The sequence below is a fragment of the Arvicola amphibius genome, chromosome 5 (assembly GCF_903992535.2).
Source record: "Arvicola amphibius chromosome 5, mArvAmp1.2, whole genome shotgun sequence".
Taxonomy (NCBI): Eukaryota; Metazoa; Chordata; class Mammalia; order Rodentia; family Cricetidae; genus Arvicola; species Arvicola amphibius.
In genome coordinates, this window is record NC_052051.1 from 10624714 (window position 1) to 10643511 (window position 18798).

An 18798-nucleotide genomic window follows, 5' to 3' on the forward strand; every position below is an offset into this window, starting at 1 on the left:
CTTACTACCTCCTTACTTCAGCCTCCTGAATGCTGGGATTACACGCACAGGCCACAGCACCCAGCTAGTGGTTGCCTACTGCCCCATAGTCCAACTCGCTTCCATTTTATTCAACTGTTACATAATGGCTAGGTAAGTGCTCTCCATTTCCTGTACCAACCCGTTTACAGTATATGTGTGTGTACATGTGTATGTGTACATGCATATATGTGTATGTGTACGTGCATATATGTGTATGTGTATATACATGTGTGTACTGTATGTGCATGTACATGTGTGTACCGTGTAGTATATGTATGTGCAGGTGCACATTTGCATGTGTATGTGCATACATGTGAATATATGTATGCATGTTTGTACATGTGTGCGCACGTGTACATGTGTGTATGTATATGTGTGTGTGTTCTGCTATTTAGAGATGATCATTCCTGTTGTTCAAAGTTCCTGCCAAGTTGAGCATGATACTTGACTTGAGTCTGTCATCCTTGGCTACACAGTGAATTCGAGGCCAGCCTGGGCTACTTGAGGCCTTGTCTCAAAAAAATAAAAAATTAAAAAACCTGTATCGCTGGCTGCCAAGCCTGACAACTTGAATTGGCTCCTGGAACCCATGTGGTAGAATGAGAGGGCTGGCTCCCCCAAGTGTGTCCTGGCATGTGCTCTCTCTCCACAAGTGTGTGAGCGAGTGAGTGAATGAATGACAAGACAAAAAAACCAACCGGGTCTGCAGAAGCTGGGACCCTCCCTCTGGATCCCCGACCGCAAAGCGTGGTGCAGAGGGGGAGGCCCTGCTGGGAAACCAGGTCAGCTCAGCCGGGTCCCTGGCAAGGAGGAAAGGGGCTAGGGCCCGGAAGGAGGTAAATGGCAGAAGCTGGAGGGAGGGATTCCGACCCTGCCTGTGAGTGATTAACTGTAGCCCCGTGCAGCGCAGTAAACGGAAACTTCCAGGCGTCCCCTCGGCTCCCTCCCAGGCCAGACAGGCATCGGACCCCCGCATAATTAGTTTGAGTCTTGGGGGCCAGAGCCTTGCACGGACTTGGAATCAGCCGAGATGAGAGTAGGAGGTGGCCTCCAGCAGCTACGGCAGGGGAGTGTCCGCGCAGCGCGGTGACACGACGGGCCAGCGCGGCATCCGGGGGCGCAGGGCCGGGGCTGGAGGCTTCCGGGAACCCCGGTCCCTCGGCCGCTGCACCCTGACACCCACCAGATAAGCTCTATCGCAGCGGCCAGAGCTGGGGACAGCCGGATACAGGGGCCACCGAGTGCATTCCCAGAAACAGCACTCGTGGTGGCCAGCGGGCTGCGGGGAGCTCCGCCCGCCCGCGAACGGTGACAGCCAGCCCGCGCGGACCGCGGGGTTCGGTCCGGGAGGTCCAGACCCGCTCCACGGTGAGTGTCACTGCGGTCCCCAGGAGGCTGGCACGTGCAGGTGGAGAGGGGAGGGGCCGCTTCCTCGCACTTACCTTGAGCAGCAGGGCCAGGAGAAGGAGTCTGGAAGGGAGCCGAGAGAACTTTGCTGTGTAGCCTTGGGCGAATCCTTTTCCCTCTCTGGGCCTCTGTGTGTCCCTGTCCGTCTCTAAAGAGAGTGGTTATCCGGAAAATCTTTAAGGGGCTCTTGCATGACAATATGTCTCAGGCATAGTGCTAGGCACTTTTGAAGCGGATTGGTACAAGGAATATTTAGGGGATACTGGATTCCCCCTTGTAAAGGTTATGATCCCCTCCCCTCGCGTGCAAAGGCTCAGAGATGGAGTGACTTGTCCAGGTCACAAAACCCATCAGTGCCGTTGACAAGCAGCGGAGTCCGGTCTTTATTCCAGGCGTGGGATGAGAGGAGGAAGCGTGGATGGAGTGGACTAGACTGGATATCTATTGCCTTAGGAAAGGGCAGAGGAGGCAAGCACTTTCAGCTGTCAGGAAGGCGATGGTTGCACTAGCTGGTTCAGTCACTCTGCTGGGAGGACAGTGCCCGTTGCTGCTGCCTTACCTTGCTGCCTAGGGGGTCCCCCAGAGACTTGAGAGAAAAAGGGTTGCCGTCGGGTGTGAGAGAGAGCTGGGGGTGGGGAATGTGGTTCATGCCTTGACTAGGTTTTGTTCCAATTTTATTTTGCCTTTTCAAAAATCTGTTTTAAATCATCCTGGGCCCCCGCGCGGCTCCTCTGGACAAAACAGAATTGTGAAACACACCAGCACTTTCCACACGCCTCCCCTGGGGGGAATCTCGTATTAATACCATGGCAGGCTATTTGCATACCCGTCTCTGCTGCTGCGGCTGGCAGTGGGCTGGGAGCGAGGGGTAGACAAAGTTAGTCTGGGTGCTAGGAAGGAGGCTCAGTTACATTTCAGGGCCAGGAAGTCCTCGGCAGCGTAGGCGGCAGGTGGGAAGCCCCCAGGGCCAGGCTCCCAGCCAGAGGTGAAGGTCTCTACACCCAGATGTGGCCTGTCTTACTTCCTTTGGAATGTTCCACTGGGCAACAGCCCTGGGGTGGACCCACACCTCTTTCCCTTTCTGGCAGACTTAGAAAGCCCTGCATTGAGGGTAAGTGGAGGCTTGTGCTGTGGTCCCAGAAACCCGGTCATTCCTAGGGAACCTGGTTTTTGTTGTTGTTGTTGTTTTTGAGACGAGATTTCTCTGTAGCTTTGGTGCCTGTCCTGGAATTAGCTCTTGTAGACCAGGCTGGCCTCGAACTCACAGAGATCCGTCTGCCTCTGCCTCCTGAGTGCTGGGATTAAAGGCGCGCGCCCCTACCGCCCGGCTGGGAACCTGGTTCTTGTGACTTTAACAAATGCTTTTCTTAGCCTCAGTTTCCTCATCTGCAAAACAATGGGTTTATTTGAGGAAATCTCTCATTTCTGTAAACTGGATTCTGGGAGTTTGGACAGGAGCATTCCCAGGACAAGGATACTGTAGGCACTTGTCTAGGAAGTACTAGGCCCTGGGTTGGGTCTCCTCCGGAACCTGTGAGGGAGGGGCGGGGTGTGGGAGGCAGATGGGGGCGGGGCTTGGAGAGTACTTCCTGTCCATCCTGTCTGGGGATAAGGATGTGTCCTGAGAACACCAGGGCAGCGGGAGGGTGGGGTGCTAGGAATGCAGGTGGGCTTGCAGACGTGATTGCTGTCCCATCTGCCCTAGCGATTTCACCTGGAGGTCTCAGAGCTTCTGCTGTGTGTGGCTTCCGGAGATGGAGCTACGCCTCCAGGCTCGTGAAAGCAAGTTTACTGTGTGGTCCCCCGCACAGGGACGGGGAACCTTGCTGAGAAAGCCCACTGTCAGATTCTTAGAGATTGGGTGAGAACTGCTTGCTAAACCCAGAATTATGTATTTTTTTAATATTTATTATGTATACAATATTCTTTCTGCATGTATGCCTGAAGGCCAGAAGAGGGCACCAGACCTCATTACAGATGGTTGGGAACCACCATGTGGTTGCTGGGAATTGAACTCAGGACCTTTGGAAGAGCAGGCAATGCTCTTAACCCCTGAGCCATCTCTCCAGCCCTAAACCCAGAATTATGTAAACGCGCCACAAATTCCTTTAAAATCAGGTAACAAGTACACAGAGCTCGTCACTCGCCCTTCTCACTGGTGGTGGTGGGGACTGAGCCTGGGCCTTGCACACAACAGACACGTGCTGAGCTGGGTGCCAGCTCTTGGTGTTTTGAGATGGTCTTACCAAGTAGCCTAGAACGGCCTCAGACTCACAATCCATCAGCGGGGATTACAGGTACACATGTCACGTGTCACTATGCCCAGTTTATGAAGTCCTGGGGTTTGAACCCAGGGCTTTGAGCGTATTAGGCAAGCACTCTGTCAACTGAGTTACATTCCTAGCCCCTCACCCTTCTTTTAGTTTACGCATGTGAGAGTTTTGCCTGTAGGTGTGTTATATGCCTGTAGGTGTGTTATATGCCTGTAGGTGTGTTATATGCCTGTAGGTGTGTTATATGCACCACATGCACGCCTGGTGTGGCGCTGGATCCCCTGTAACTGGAGTTACAGACAGTGTTAGCCTCCATGTGGGTGCTGGGAATTGAACTCTGATCCCCTGGAAAAGCAGCCGGTGCTCTTAACGGTCTCTTAACAATCCTCTCTGGCTCAGCAGCCATCATCTTTGTGCTAGGAACAAAGCCAGGGTTTCAGTTGTGCTCTGTAGTCCACCACTGAGCCATGTCCCTCAGAACTCACTGTGTCAGTTCCAAGCCTCTAAGCTGCGTCCTGTCGCGTCTGAATGGCAGGAACACAGAAGGTGGCAGGTCACTGCACAGCCCTTCCCAGTTCCACATTCAGCGATTTGTCTCTTGAAGTCTGAAATGGGCTTTGGTGGGAAATTGCCCAAAGGCCCAATCTGGGACTGGCTTTGTTATTCTGTCTGCTGTTGGGTTTGAGAAAGTGACCGGTTAAGGACTTCACAGTCGTCCCTGTTTTCCCCGCCCACCCCACCCCCCCACCCCCCACCCCCCCCCCACCCCCCACCCCCCCACCCCCACCCCGCCAGTGGCACAGGAAAGGGCTGCCTATACTTGGTGACCCAGGGAATTCCCTTACAGGCTCATGCACTGAGGTACAGGGACTGCCCACTGGTATTCCCGGAAATCCATACTCCTTCACTCACTGTCGATGCACGAGTCAGAATTAAAACTGCCAGAGAGGCCGGGCGGTGGTGGCGCACGCCTTTAATCCCAGCACTCGGGAGGCAGAGGCAGGCGGATCTCTGTGAGTTTTAGACCAGCCTGGTCTACAAGAGCTAGCTCCAGGACAGGCTCTAAAGCTGCAGAGAAACCCTGTCTCGAAAAACCAAAAAAAAAAAAAAAAAAAAAAAAAAAAAAACCCTGCCAGAGAGGTTCCATGCAAATGAATCGATCATTTGAGATCTTCAGAAAAGTCGTGTGACGCCCCTGCTTCAGCCTTCTGAGGGCTGGGACAGAGCATAGGTTGTCAGGCTAGGCTATGCAAGTCTTGTATTATTATCATTCTTATTTTATTTTTTAAAAATATGCTGTTTTGTTTGTTTGTTTGTTTGTTTGTTAGACAGGGTTTCTCTGTGTAGCCCTGGCTGTCCTGGAACTCACTCTGTAGACCAGGCCTCCACCTTTTTGGAGTTTCAGACCCAAACCCTCTGCTTCTCTCTTTCACTGGAGGATAAACAACCAAACCTGCGGGCCTCTGGTTCCAGCCCTGGGGTGAGAGCAGGGAGAACCATCCCCTGGAAGGGCGTCCAGGCTCCTGCCTCCAGGGCCATCAGAGTAGGGACATGCACTTCAAAGTTCACTGCACTTTTGGGTTTTGCGTCTAGGCTTTTGCACCTGTGGTCCCTGCATCTTTGGTGCTGCACGCTCTGCTTCCAAGGCACATCCGGAGTAGGTTCCCTCAGTGGCAGCTTCTGGTTAATTCCATGCCATTTCAGGTCTTGATCTTGCCAGCCTCTATTTTCCCGTGCATTGAATGACGGTGCTAATAGAAACAACGTCTTGGAACAATTCAAAGGAACAGCTAAGCCAGCCCTATGGAGGAGTTAAGGCAGTGTTCTAATTTTAGAACCCCTAGGAGCCAGGTGGGCCCTTTCCAGCCGCCCCAAAGCCAGCCAGAGCAAGGAAAACCTTTCTCACGCCCAAGTCCCGCCTCTCCTCGGTTGTCGGGCCAAGGAGGAGGCCCAGGTGGGGGGCGTTAACTAAGCTCTGTAGCTGTGATAGAGAAGCAGAGCCAGGCACACGGTGATTTGAAAAGGCCCTACCGTGGTGTGTCATGCTTTATTATTTGGTCTGGTAGGAAGTGTTCAGAGGGGGCGTGTGACTGTCTGGGCAAGGGGACATCCTAGATATCCCTGTGGCTCCTGTAACCCTGCCTGATAACCCGCGTGAAGTCAGGTGTCTCTGCCTGCGCCCTTCCTCCATTCCACTCCCCTCCCCTTCCTTTTGGAACTCTGCAGCAGCAGGCAGGGCGGGATGCAGCTCAGGGACAGAGCACTTGCCGAGCCTGTGTGGGCTCTGGATTCCATCCCCAGCACCACAGGCTGGATTGCACGCATGAGCGCACCCTGAGACCGGTCCACCCATGTTATTCCACACCTCTTCCTTTTGCTCGACCGTGTATCCTGGATGCTTTTCACATCAAGATTTGAACATTCCGGCCTGGTGAGATGGCTCAGTGGGTAAAGGCGCTTGCCACCAAACCTCACAGGGTAGAAGAGAACTGGCTCCCACGGGTTGTCCTGTGGTTTCTGCACCTCCACTTCTGTGTATATGTGCACGTGCGCGCACATGTGTGCGCGCACACACACACATTCCACCTGTCTGCCTTCTAAGATGGGCTTAAGGGGTCAAACAGTTTGACAAAACACTCTCTAACCAGGTCCCATACTTTTTGGACACACTTATACCGAGCCCAGCAGCTTCGACTTTCCAGTAAAAAAAAAAAATGGAACTATGGTGGTGCTGTCCTCAACAGCGGCCCAGAAATCCATGGCTTCTGGTCACCTCCACTGTCCCAGCAAAGCCACATCCTCTGTTCGTACCTACTTCTTCCCAGCCTGGCTCCTCATCACTCAGAACATAAGGCCTGAAGGATCCACACCTTTCTAAGGCCAGGTCAGCATACCCTCTCCACGCCTGCCTCTCTCAGCAAGGCCAGGGACGGCTCTGCCCCAGGACCCAGCATCGCTTTTCCTCTCGTGGAGCCCAGCTCTTGGACCCTCCAGAGCTTGCACGAAGGCCACTTCTCAGACTAGGCTTGGTCTTAGGTAATTGCCTTGAATGCAGGAGGGTTTGAGTTCCGTCCTCTGCAAAACCAACTAACAATACCTTCTTATTTCATATAAAGCCAAGGCAAGCAGAGTATGAGCTCAGGTTCTGTAGTGGCTGCAACTGCCAGTGTGTTGTCCCTGAGGGCCCCTGCTATCGCTGACCATATGTCCTGGGTCTTTGTCCTATGGCTGCTCCCAGAGGGATGGGACCCTGGCAGCTAAATGGCCGGGTGACCTGTCAGGATAGAGACTCAGGACCCGATGGCACCAGCCTCTGGGGACACTGTGGGAACAGGACATATTTTTGCTCTGTGATAGGCACTGGCCGTGTATCCCACACTCAGGGGCTCATTCTTCCTTTGGATCCTAAAACCAGAGCCTTTAAGAGTTTGCGCAGAGGGGAGACTGAGGCACAGGGAGTGACAGTCATACAGCTTGTAGATGACAGAATGCGTGTGCATCCAGCTCCTCTGGTTCTCCCCACCCTGAGTTCATGCCCCTCGTGACTGTATCGAGCAGCTTAGCATTGTTAAGTCCTCAGTCCTACATCTGGGACTCAGATCCTGAATCCCCTGCCACAGTGCTGTGTGTCTCCGAGCAAATTACTTCCCATCTCTGTTCTCTTTAAAAGTCATTGTTATTATTTTATTCTGGGGATGTGGTGTGTGTATATGGGCACATGCATGACATGGCGTACGTGTGGAGGGCAGAGGACAGCTTTGTGTTGTTAGTTCTCTCCTTCCACCCTTATGCGGGTTCCAGGGATTGAACTCAGGTCTCCAAGGTGTGCCTGCAGAAGTCAGAAGAGGGCATCAGAGGCCCCGGAACTGGAGTTACAATGGTTGTAAGGCACAGTGGGGCTGCTGAGAATCGAACCCAGGTCCCTCGCAAGAGCAACAAGTGCTCTTCAGTGGCTAAGCCATCTCTCTAGCTCCCGGTAGTGAATTTCAACATATCTTAGGTGGAAATAGCTCTCTTCTGGAAGTCTGATCCCTTGGTTTTTGTTTTGAGACAGAATTTTGCCAGGCTCGGGTTCTACTTAGCAGAAGTTCAAAGCAGGAAAAACGTGGGTTTAGCTGGGGAGGGGGCTTGGTCAGTAGAGTACTTGCCTTGCGTGCAAGGAGCCCTGGGTTCTGCATAAACCTGGTTTGATGGTACACAGCTGTGATCCCAGAACTCGGGAGGCAGAGGCAGAGGCAGGTGGATCTCTGAGAGTTCAAGGTCAACCTGGTCTACAGAGCAAGTTCCAGGACAGGTAAGGCTGTGCAGAGAAACCCTGTCATGAAAAACAAAGAAACAAGCAAAGGTCAAAGTCATCCTTGATTTATAGAGAGCCTGTCAGCACCCTGCATGCACACACACACACACACACACACACACACACACACAAATGTACTAGTCCTGCAGTCTAGCCATGAAACAGACTGCTGCTGATGAGGGGGTCCCAGTGGGCCGACCGCTGGTGAAGGGGTCCCACAGATTGTTTGGCTTTCTGGAAGCCTTGCCAGGCCATCAGGGACTGTGGAGAGCCTGTGTGATTCCTGTCACCCTAGGTGAGGCCCTGGCTGCCTGCACGAGCTTCATCTTCTCCCCAGGCTAGCTGAACACAGGACAATGATGCTGAGGGTTTCTGTTCAGGTTCCAGAGCATTCCTGGCAGAGGAGGGGAACACGTGGCAACACAGAGCGACTGGGAGATGGTTCCAAGTAGGCACCAGACTTTAGCACCCAAGCTGTTAGCCAAGAAGGAGCCTTGCACAAGGCTCTGGGCCCCTTGGTCCTCAGTTAGTGCGCATTGAAGGGATGCTGAGTCCCTGAGGAAGGGACCTGAGTGTACATGGAAGGGGCAGAGGCAGCGTCCTCCCTGAACGCCCTTTTTCTCCTCCTTTCACAGGAGTCCCCCCCAGGGCCCAGGGTCCTCTGCCTTACCTGTCGCCAACTTAGACCCTCATACTTTAGAGCCCTGAGCTGCGAGGTCAGAGTTGCCGATTTCAGCTCTGACAATCACCTCTAAAGCCCCAGCCTGTATGTTCTCATCCAAAAGCCTGGAAACTGTTAATTACACCAGGGACAACTCACAGGAAGGTCTGGGAGCCTCAGTCAGAGACATAAGACACAGGGAGCACAAGAAATCCAAATTAGTGCCGGGAAATGTCCAGCTTGTCTGAATGTCTGGACCACGGGAACCTGCAGGCTGCAGGAAGCAGAGTGGGAGGAGACTGGGACTCTCTAGCCTTGGCCAAATCCTCTCGCTCTGCTGGGCGTTCTTGGATACCAGGCTACTGAGAGCACAGAGCTCCCCGGCGAGCGTGAGATCAAATGAGGCAGAAAGTACACGGCTTTGGCCCTGGTGAATGCCATGGGGGCTTGTTGGTGCACCGATCAGGAATTGGTATCCCTCCATGCATGCATGCAATTGGCGTCCATTGAATACAAAGGGTCAGACTGGCAGAGCTAAGGGCACCTGGTGTAAGCCTGGGCCTCGGGGCTGGACTGATTACTTCCTGTGTTGTTGATGTACTTTTTATCATTGTTAGTTTTATTTGAGACAGGGTTTCTCTGTGTAGCCCTGGCCATCCTGGAACTCACTCTTTAGACCAGGCTGGCCCTGAACTTGGAGATCCGCCTGCCTCTGCCTCCTGAGTGCTGGATTAAAGGTGTGCACCACCACTGCCCGTCTTGTTATTCTATCTTATTTACTTTTTCTTCTTGTGTTCATGCCACAGTGGGCATGTGAACATGAGAGGGTAACTTTCTGGGGCCGATTCTCTTTGACCTTCGTGTGGGCTCTGGAGGTCAAACTCAGGTTCCCGGGTTTGTCCTGCCGAGCAGCTCCCTGGCACAGTCCCTGTGGAGCTCAGCGAGCCTGGCACTTGCTTTTTAGCCCAGCTGGCCTGGAGCTCTTGGCAATCCTCCTGCCTCAGCACTGCTCCTGGCTTGTAGTTAAGCCTTAAGAGAATAAAGGAGGAAGCCTGGGACACGTACAGGTGGCTCGTGACCTGTGAGATGACAGACAGCAGGGCATGGCCATTCCATTTCAAAGGTGGGGAAGGCAGAGCCTAGGATTGGGCTTCACCCTACCTCTGTCCCAGGGGAAGAATGTGACAAGCCAAAGCCAGACCCACTCCCCAGAGGCAGCTCCTGACCCTCCGCCCCTTGCAGGAAGTGGACATGGGGTGAGCTTCTATCCCTCTGTCCCTCTGTGGCAGACAGAGCCCTTGTGCATTTCTGACATTTTTGCGTCTTGGGACAAAGGGTGAAAAAATTCAGATGAACCGGGCTGCTTCCTGGTGGAAAAACACTTCCAGCTGCAAGGCTGGTCTTGCCTCTGTCTCCTTCTGTCCCTGCTGCTCGTTGCTGGAAGACTAGAAAACTCAGGACTTGGGATCCAGATATTGGGGCTCAGGGACTCAAAAAATTGAGGGTATGGTGTGGGCCATCCATGCTAGCCCCACCGGTGCTATCAGAAATCCTGGAGTGAGTGAGCAAATGGACACACTGATGCTTTAGGGCCTTCTGCCACTGTCCCTACCCGGGTCCCATGGCCTCTCCCAGCACAACTACCAGGACTTTCCAAAGTGACCTGGCATAGGCCTGGGAGTCGGACAGACCTTGCTTGGCCCATCCCCGAGTCCCACAATGTAGGACGAGCTGTGATACGTCTCATTCTGTTTCCTCATCCTCAGGATGTGAACAGACAACCTGGTACCATGAGGCCTGCATGAGAACGTGGCTCCTGGCTTGGCCCAGAGCCGGCTCTTGGAGGTTTTTATGACCAGATAGTCTGAATACAAATTAGTTTTGGCTATGAGTCCCATCATGCTCTCTGCTAACTGGGTATGGGTCACCTTGGTTACCTCTTTGTACACATGTCTATCAGCATATAAATCACACATAATAATAATGGGTTTTATTATGGCATTTTCATTTTCACTGTATATAATGTGTTTTGACCACAGTCATCCCTTACCCCTCTTTGCCTCTCCCACTCTTGCTGACCTGTTCCTGACCCCATTCCTAACTAACTAACTAACTAACTCCCAGTTCTACTTTAATTTTTTTTTTTTTTTTTTTTTTTGGTTTTTTCTCGAGACAGGGTTTCTATGTAGTTTCTAGAGTCTGTCCTGGAACTAACTCTTGTAGACCAGGCTGGCCTCGAACTCAGAAATCCGTCTGCCTCTGCCCCCCGAGTGCTGGGATTAAAGACGTGTGCCACCACCACTCGGCTTTTTTTTTTTTTTTAAGACCTATTTCTAAATCTGGTCTCAGGTCTTTAGTGCTTTTCACAGCTCAGCTACTCCCCTGACAGACCCCACTGTTGCTGGGGTCCCCTTTCCCCTGTGACCTCACTCACACTGTGCGCCCAGTGTGGACCAGGTCCCCTCTGCTTCAGCAACCATTCTGTGCTGTTTCCTCTGAGGAACAGAGAAGTGAACTCAGTTCCTCAAGGTCACACAGCCAGCAAATGTTAAATCTGGGAGACTTTTCTTTCTGCCTCTGAAACCGGATGGGTTTTGAGACCCTCCCACCCCACGCTAGAGTCAGGACTCCCACAGGGACGCCTACAAGGGAGATGCATTCTTTCCTGCCTGGCTTTCACCATCTTCCAGGTGCCTCTCCCTGACATATGCTGGTCCTACCACTTTCCTGTGGGGAGAAAGCTGTGTAGGGAGAAGTTTCTGTGGGAATAGGGAGATTGTTCTGCAGTTAAGAGCTTCTGCAGAGGGTCAGAATTGCATCCCCAGAATCCACAGAGTGCAGCTCCTAACTGCCTGTAACTCCAGCTCCAGGGAATCTGATGCCCTCTCCTAGGGCACCCGAGTGTATGTGTGCTTACACACACACATACATAGACAAACACACACACACATAAACAAAATGTTTATATTTTTTAGACTTTCACACGTGAGTACTACATTTTACATTATTTCCATTGCTTCTTCTCCCCACTTCAGCTCCCAACTCTTTTCAAATTCATAACCGCTTTTGTAATTATTACCATTTTATAGACACACACACACACGTGTGCGTGCACACACACACACACACCCTACTGAGTCCATTTAGTGTTGCCCAAATGCACTTGTGTTTGGGGCTGATTCCTTGACTCTCAGAAGCCGTTGTTTGTCTGTAGCTTTTAATATAGGGAAAAGGCCTCGAGAAATTTCACCCATCCATACTGGCATAGTTACCAGTGTGGTTATTGTTTGGGCCACCATATTGGTGAGTTTTCATGAGTGCAGTAGCTCTCTGTCTTGCCTGGAGGACACTGTCTCTCTGCAGGATAAAATAAACCTAAAAAAAAAAAAGAAGGAAAGAAAGATGCCAGCCATGTATTGATGTGGGATGTCCTTCTCTATGCTGTGAATATGTGTTGCTTTTATTGGTTGATGAATAAAGCTGCCTTGGCCTATGACAAGGCAGAATAGAGCTAGGTGGGAAAGGCAAACTGAATGCAGGGAGAAGAAAGGCGGAGTCAGAGAGAGATGCCAGCAGCCGATGGAGAAGCAAGACGTAAGGTAACAAGCCATAAACCTCGTGGTAAAATATAGAATAATAGAAATGAGTTGATTTAAGTTGTAAGAGCTAGTTAATAAGAAGCCTGAGCCATTGGCAAACAGTTTGTAATTAATATAAGCCTCTGAGTGTTTATTCAGGACCTGGTGGGTAGGAGAGAAACCTCTAGCTACAATGTGTAGAAAGAAGTGTGCACAGCACTCGTGAACTGGCAACATTTGGGGAGTCAGTATTGGGGCTACACATTGCAAAGTGACTCATTGAAAGTGTGACTTGTTGCTGGTCATAAGTCACACTTTAATCCCAGCACTTGGAAGGCAGGTGGATCTCTGTGAGTTCGGGACCAGCCTGTCTATGTAGTGAGTTTCTTCCAGGACAGCCAGGGCTATGTAGAGGGATCCTGACAAAAATAAAAATAAAATAAAATAAAAAGTGACTTGTTTGTTCTGCTCTGAAGCAGTTCCTCTGCCAGGTCAGCAGTGGGAACCTCTTGGGTCAGACCAGCAGAAGTCACTGAAAGAATGTGGCCTTTGCTTTGATACGGAGAAGAGCACTGAGGACAGCCAGGGCCTGACAGAGACACACGATTGAGCCACCAGGTGAGACAGGAATTTACATTCCTACATCATGGATCTCCGTCTTGGATATAGCTGCCTGGGCTAAGGTCTGCTATTCTGAGACGTTGGAGCTGGGATTGGGGTGGAGGTGGGCAGGTCCCATTCCACATCTGGAACTCAGGCCTGTGTCCATCCCTGTCTAGAAGAAGAGACAAGCCACCAGGTACTTGTACCCTTCCGCCCACGGGAAGGTGGGAAGACAGATGCTTACTGCTGAGGTCTGTCCTGTAGGGCACAGGTAGAGAGTTTGGTGGGTTCAGCCCGGGTTTGGGGGTCACAGAGACTTTGTTCCTGGAACCCCTGCACTCTTAGACTCGACTGCACCATGGAACCCGGACCAGTTAGCGCAGACACCCTGAAGAGGTTTGAATGCGAATGGCCCCCAAAGGTTTGTACATTTGAATCTTGGGTTCACAGTTGGTGGATTGTTTGGGAGGTAGTAGTAGGTGTGGCTTTGCTAAGGGAGGTGTGGCCTTGCTGGAGGAGGTGTGGCCTTGCTGGAGGAGGTGTGGCCTTGCTGGAGGAGGTGTACCACTGGGAGTGGAGGTTTCAAAAGCTCACACCAGGCCCTGAGTCTCTCTATGTTTAACTTGTGGATCCGATGTGAACTCTCGGCTACTTCTCTAGCACCATGCCTGCCTCCCTGCCACCACGCTCCCTGCCATGACGGTCATGGACTCACCCTCTGAAACTGTAAGCCAGCCCCCAACTAAATGATTTCTTTAATAAATTGCCTTGGTTACCGTGTCTCTTCACAGCAATCGGACAATAGGACAGTAAAGGAGCTCTACCCCCACGAGGGTGCGTTTTTAGCGATACAATGCTGTTGATTTGTTTGTCTCCACCAAGCCAAGTACAGGCTTGTGGGCAACAGTGGGCCCCAGGTCAGTAGTGCAGGGAGAAGGCAGAGCCCAGGAGGGCAGGGCCAAGAGCCTCAGACACACCCCTTCCATGCCCTGTTAAGGCTTCTGACGCTTCTCCTGGCCACAGCTGGATCCAACTGCTGGTTCTTTGAGGCCCTAAGAGTTTTCCCAGTGGAGTGAGGATGGAAGACTTCCTCGGAGAGACACCTTCCTTTCTCTCGTGGGCCTGGAACTCACTGAGTAGGCTAGGCGGGCTGGCTCGCGACCCCAGGGATCTTTCCACCTCTGTCTCCCCAGCCCTGGGGTTACAAAGTGTGTCTGCCACACCTGGCTTTCACAAGGGTGCTGGGAACCAAACGTAGCTCATGCCAACTCTTTATGGATGCAGCCATTTCCCCAAAGGCTTTTCTTTTGAGAAAAGGTCTCAGGATGTAGCCTAGGCTGACCTCCAATTCATAATCCTCTTGCCTCAGTCTCTTGAGCCCAAGGATGACAGAGTGACTGTGTGCCACCGTTAAATGTGAATTAATGTTCAAGAAAATAACACAGAACCAAGAAAACGCCTGGTCCTGTGTGTGTGTGTGGGGGGGGGTGCTTATGTCATGCCTGGTTTTAACTTTCGTTTTTGTGGGGCTGGGAATGGAACCCAGGCCTTTGAGTGTGGTGAGCACACCGCCATCTGCTGAGCTGCAGCCTCTGCCCAATTTTAGATGAGGTGACACAGTCAGAGATCAGGTAGGTAACTGGTCCAAGGGTCAAGAGCTAACGAGGGCGTGTCTCCTGCTGAATACCAGATGACCCCACAACGTGGTGGATGTGGACACTCACTTATTACCGCATGCCCTCTGTGGAGCAGGGACCCAGCATGGCTGCCCTGGGTGTGCCACTTCAGGGACTGTCATGGAGGGACTGTCATGGAACTATATCCAGGGTCAGTAGAGGCTGCTCCCCAGCTCTCTTGAGGGAGCACTGGGCTACTTTTTCCAGTCACCATGAATAAAACACCCTGGCAAAAGCATCTTAAGGAGGGAAGAGTTCATTCTGGCTCACAGTCCACTGCACATTCTGGTGCAGTCCAACATGGCTGGCTGGTTCTGGTGGCAGGAGTGTGAGGCAGCCTGTCACCGTGCAGTCCACAGTCAGGAGGCAGCTCCTGGTGTCCCTTTTATTTGGTCCGCCCCTGGCCCCTGGAACGCCTCCTACATTTGGGATGGATCTTCCCACCTCCTGAGGCTTGTCTCCAAGGTGGCTTTAGATCCAGTCAAGTGACAATCTTGCCTGTCACGTGGGTTCGGCTTCTGTAGACTGCTGGCTGCAGGTGCTTTTAGTGTGTTGCCTTCAGGGTATCTTCGGCAGGGTGCTTGCTTTTGTTCTAATGTGCAAGCCTAGGAGAAGGTGGGGGGGGGGAGATGAAGGGAGAGGGAGGTGCCTACACCGTGCCTGGTTTACCTTTTGTTTGGGGGGCCTGGGAATGGGACCCAGGGCTTTGCTGAGCACAGACATCCCTGCTCTGTCTTGAGCTATAGGTCAGCAGGGAGATTAACATCTCACCTTTTCCTCTTTCTCTCAGCACCGAGTAGACTCAGGGCCTTGCCCTAGGCAACACTGTATCTCTGTGTGCATCTGCGGCCCTATTTCTTTACAGACGGCTATCTTACTTTGTATCTTCCTGCTTCAGCCTCCAAAGTAAATGGGTTATAGGTGTGAGTCACTACACCCTGCTTGAAAACCACTGCCTCTTCTGACCTCACCTTTGTCATGGCCTAACCATTAGGTTCACACACACACACACACACACACACACACACACACACACACCCCAGAAGGGGGCCTCAGAGAGGTCCATGGTCACAAAACGAGAAAGGGGAGGCTGGGCTTGTCTCCGGGTCTGTCTGACTCAGGAACCTCTGCTGTCCTGCTCCCCTGGAGAGAACATCTCTTAGAGTCCGACATCAGGCATGTCATAGGTCTGCTGGACATAAGATCTAAGCCTGTCCCTCACATTGTCAATAGGATGTTAGGAACCAGTGCAGCAAGCTGGGAAGTACCTCTGGGTTTAGGGTGTGGGTCCCAGGGACTTCCCTCGAGAGATGGGTGGGTGGGAGGAGACTTTGTCAACTTATAGTTGGTGGTCCTTTTCAGAGGGGCTTCTATGGCCCAGAAGTCAAGGAAAAAAAAAACACTGGTAAAAGTTTTTGTTGGGGAGAAGTACAATGGACGCATAGAAGATTCCAGGTGCCTTGGGTCTTAGACTTCACCAGAGCAGGGGTCATTTGACCACAGAGGACTGTGAGATGTTCAGGTGTGATGGCCCAGGCCTGTGATCTCAGAGTAGAGAGAGTCGAGGCAGGAGGATGGCGAGTCTGAGGTTAATCTGGGCTACACAACGAGCTACTAAAATGTAGAGGAAATAACAGCAAACATCCAGAATGTTCTCTCCTGTGTTCTAAGAAACCAATGTCCTTTTAAATCTGTGTCCTAGGTCTCTGGGCTTGATCAGATTAAAGGGGAAATCCACGAAGCCATGATGCTATGTCCTCTTAGTCAGACCCTCCCTCAGTTGCTGTCCCTGATCCCAACTTGCTATTATAAGCTAAAAATCCCCAAATCATACTGGAAAGAGAGAGAGAGAGAGAGAGAGAGAGAGAGAGAGAGAGAGAGAGAGCACAAAGTGGAGTCTTTCACCCTAAGAATTCTTACCTATTAGAAGAAAGGTTAAGCCAGGCATGGTAGCTCACTCTCAGGCAGGAGGATTGCCCTGAGTTGGAGACCAGGCTGACCTGGTCTTTGTGAACAGAGACACACGCCCAACAGCTGAAGAAATGCCAGGTGAGGGATGTTACCGCTGAAGGAAGCATGCCCCAAGGACAGGACGGGATTATAGCCCTCCTACCTGTGAAGCCAAATACTCAAGCCCAGGGATGACCCAAGTGTGACCTAGCACCTCCTGGAGCCCTGGCACACCCCTCTGAGCCATGCTGTGAGCCACACAGAATTCTAGCACAGCCTGGTACCTGGCACTCACACCCTGATTTTCCTGGTGTGGTCAGTGGTGATTACTATTGATTGCACGTGGAACTTTTCTTCTTTTTGTGGGTCTGGTACCGTGCTGTGTATCTTCTGCACTGGGGCTGAGGCTCTAGGTCCAGGAAGTTTATTTGCAAATCTATTTGGTTTCTTTTTCTTTCCCCGAGATTTCCATCTTTGGTACCTCTGATGACCAAAGCAGCTGCTCCTGGGTTGTTCGGGACCCACCCACGCTTCCCTGGGGTCTAGAAGAAGCAGGAGATGGGTAAAGTTTGTGGCTGATCCTTTTCCGCCTCCACAGTCAGCTTCAGGAGCCCCCTGAGCCATCAAGTCTGTCGGGACCATTGATGGGAGAAACAGGTGGAAGGGCAAGGCAAGGAGGCCCGGCAGGCAGCAGACCAGGCTAGTGTGGAGTGGAAGGGGCCTTGCCGGGGCCCAGCAGACCCAGGTCCTAGTCCCAGCACCCAGCACCAGCGTTCACCACTGAGCCTCACTAAGGTGAGGTTTGGTGCAAGCTCACTGCCTTCCTTCCCTGTTGTCACCCTGCTCACCTCCCCCCATCGTCACCACAACCGCCTTGCCTGGATCATCCCTGTGCTGTGTGAGCCCCAGGGAAGGGTAGACACGCTTCTGCCTGGACCACCCCCTCCCCACATTGCCCTGTGATCTCAGGAGTGCCCAGTTTCACCCTCTGTCCTGGATTTCCAGAGACAGCGATGATAACACTGATTCTAAGTGGGGAAGGTTGCCGGAGTACAGCCTGTTCCTAAACTTTCTTTGTCTCTCCTTCAAGTGCCCTCAGCAGCGGGGAGAGTCAGGTCACTTGGGACATACAAGAACATTTTCTGACTTTAGTGAGGTTTGTTTGTATCCCATGAGTCAGAAATTCACTCAGACACACTTCTTGTTATGTTGGCCACAGTGGGGCACACCTGTTGATCCCAGCACTTGGGAAGGAGAGACAGGCAGATCAGGAGTTCAAGGCTGGCCTGGGTAATGTGAGTCCTTTTCTCAAAATAAACAAACAAACAAACAAATCCAAAAAGCAACAACTAAAAAAGAAAAGAATAAAACAGGGTCTAGAGAGAGGGCTCAGCAGTCAAGCTGCTCTTGCAGAGGCTTGGTTTCCAGCACCCACTTAGCAGCTCACAAGCATCTGTAACTTCTGTTTCAGGGGATCTGATGCCCTTTTCTGGCCTCTGTGGGCATCTGCATGCACATGGTGTACATACACAAACAAGCACACATGCGCACACACACATACGCACACACACAAAAATAAATAAAAAATATATCAAAAACAAAACTAAACTTCAGACTAAGAAGGGCTACGTTCATTGCATGGGGCTACAGATATTGCTTGGGGATAGAGAAAACACTGAAAGCCCAAAACCTCAGCAAAGTTCATTAGAAGAACAACTAGTTGGTTCACGAAACCAAGGACTCTGGGGGTGGGGTGGGATGGGGGCTCTGTCGGTTTAACTGCCACCTTGACACAATCTAGAGTCATCTGAGAAGAGGGTCTTGGTGAGTTATTTAGGTCGGGTTGGCTTGTGGGCAGTCTGTGGGGGATTGTCTTGATTGTTAATTGATATAGGACGACCCAGCCCACTGTGGGCGGTGCCATGCCCTAGGCAGAGAGGGTCCTGAGCATTATAAAAGAGGAGAAAGCTACCTGAGCACAAACAAAGCAAGGGTCTGTGGTCTGTTCTCTCTCTGCTCTCCGCTGTGGCTGTGAAGCCTCGACTTCCTGCAATAGCCAGGAATGTAAACCAACTAAACCCTTTCTTCCCCGTGTTTCCTCTCATCAGGGTGTTTGTCATGGCAACAGAGAGGAGACTGGGTTTGGGGGGAGGCTTGCTCAAGCCATTTGTAGTTCACTGGAACCCAGAGTTCCACAGCGCTCACCCCTTTGCTGCATAAATCCCCCTGTGTGTCCCAGAGTGGGCACCCCATTCCCAAACCTTGGGTCTTTGTCTCAGGGATGGACTCAGCTGGGATGTCCTTCCCTGTAACAAATCTTTCTCTATTCTAT

General features: G+C 51.9%; 1 protein-coding gene across 3 annotated transcripts in view; it reads left to right on the forward strand.

Moving 5' to 3' along the window:
- Window positions 1-1283: 1283 nt before the first annotated feature.
- Ripor3 (RIPOR family member 3) overlaps window positions 1284-18798 on the forward strand; it is a 64666-nt gene continuing 47151 nt past the window's right edge. For all 3 annotated transcript variants that reach the window (XM_038331931.1, XM_038331933.1, XM_038331934.1), the window contains exon 1: window positions 1284-1389. The gene's annotated coding sequence lies outside the window, so the exon portion shown is untranslated. The remainder of the gene's footprint in view (window positions 1390-18798) is intronic.